We start from the raw sequence: 251 nt of genomic DNA, 5'->3' as shown, positions 1-251 counted from the left end.
CTCTCCCACACACTAATCCATCTGTTGAGTGTTGTTCATAATAATAAGGGTGTACACTTTGCCTCAAGGTATGCGGCAGATTAGTCACAGCCGTCCTGTTCCTTCCCTTCCCCATTTTCATCATATTACTAAGGCTAACTTGCAGGAGACGATGGGTTTCTTTTTTAACCCCTTAGACTTTAAACAATATTGGTTGGACAGGTTAATCACAAAATAGCCTCCCCTCTCCCAGCCCACAAATTTGTCTGAAG

This window comes from Gekko japonicus, unplaced genomic scaffold (genome assembly GCF_001447785.1).
Source record: "Gekko japonicus isolate JY-2015 unplaced genomic scaffold, Gekko_japonicus_V1.1 scaffold565, whole genome shotgun sequence".
Taxonomy (NCBI): Eukaryota; Metazoa; Chordata; class Lepidosauria; order Squamata; family Gekkonidae; genus Gekko; species Gekko japonicus.
Note: the sequence above shows the minus strand (reverse complement) of the source record.